Raw genomic sequence first — 1,558 nt, forward strand, 5'->3', positions numbered from 1 at the left:
CGCTACCATACTTCCCTGTCAAGGAATAGTGCTTATTGGTAGATTGTTATTGTCAGCTTGGCTTCTTATAGCTGTACATTCTTTACTTAAATAAGAATTTGCCTCTTGACTGGCATTCTTTACTGAATCTGTGTGTGTACTAACTTGTATCTAGCTGTTGGTGGGTGGTTCTTGTGAGAACAAAGGTTTCTTGTGAGTTGCTGTATAGGCTACTGTGTTGCACAATACTACTTTCTGATGTTTGCTTTTTGAAAAGTTGCATTGCTAAGTGGGTTTTTTTCCTCTCTAAGAAAAGTTGAGGGTATCTTGGGGGGGGGGGGAGGAGGAGTGTTTTTTTTTTTCTCTGTAGGGGAACATAGTTGTTTTGGGTTAAGTAAGTCTTGCATTTGGTGCTGTTATAAAGCAATGGAAGAAGCTGGAATAAAGCTTTGGCTGGCATATACTGATCAGTGTTTTGTTGATGACTTGTATTCTTTCCCTATGCATAAGCCCAAATGCTGTGTGCATGGTGAGTATCTTTCTTCAACTGTACTACTGCTGTTAGATGTAGAAACGCACATTCTGCAGTTACTCGTTCTGTTTTGACCCTAAACAGCTCTCTAGAGCACTGTGAGCTATGGTGAATGCTTTGAAACATCAGTCATGTACAAAATAGAACTTGTATTTATGATATGGCCTTAATTGCACTAATGAAAGATGAAGCTTCTCCTATAAATATGAAGCAGACCTAGTAGAATGGTTTTGCTGCTGCATGTGTACAGTGTAGTAAGTGCCCCACCTCGACTACTGTGTTCAGTTTTGGGCCCCCCACTACAAGAGAGACATTGAGGTGCTGGAGTGTGTCCAGAGAAGGGCAATGAAGCTGGTGAAGGGTCTGGAGCAGAAGTCTGATGAGGAGCAGCTGAGGGAGCTGGGGTTGTTTAGCCTGGAGAAAAGGAGGCTGAGGGGAGACCTTATCACTCTGTACAACTACCTGAAAGGAGGTTGTAGCGAGGTGGGGGTCGGTCTCTTCTCCCAGGTAACAAGTGATAGGACAAGAGGAAATGGCCTCAAGTTGTGCCAGGGGAGGTTTAGACTGGATATTAGGAAATTTTACTTCACTGAAAGGGTTATCAAGCATTGGAACAGGCTGCCCAGGGAAGTGGTTGAGTCGCCATCCCTAGAGGTATTTAAAGGATGTTTGGATGAGGTGCTTAGGGACATGGTGTAGTGGTGGTCTTGGTAGTGTTAGGCTTACGGTTGGACTCGATGATCTTAAAGGTCTTTTCCAACCTATACGATTCTGTGACTTCTTAAAACAGCTGCAGCTTATCTCACCTTTTATTCTCCACCTCATGTATTGAAAAGGGGTTTCTATTTTCCAGTCCTGTTGCATGCTCCTGTATAGCGTATGTTCTTCCTCCTCATCAGAGGCTATGGATTTTTCATGCTGCATAATGTTTTAGGAACCCAAGATCTCTGACAATGTAAGTCTGGCTGAGTATCACAGTAGATCTCGAGCATTACTGCTCACTCAGGAAGAGAAACACTTGCATGTTGATTCCCTTAAGACAATACA

The sequence above is a fragment of the Mycteria americana genome, chromosome 3, assembly GCF_035582795.1.
Source record: "Mycteria americana isolate JAX WOST 10 ecotype Jacksonville Zoo and Gardens chromosome 3, USCA_MyAme_1.0, whole genome shotgun sequence".
NCBI lineage: Eukaryota > Metazoa > Chordata > Aves > Ciconiiformes > Ciconiidae > Mycteria > Mycteria americana.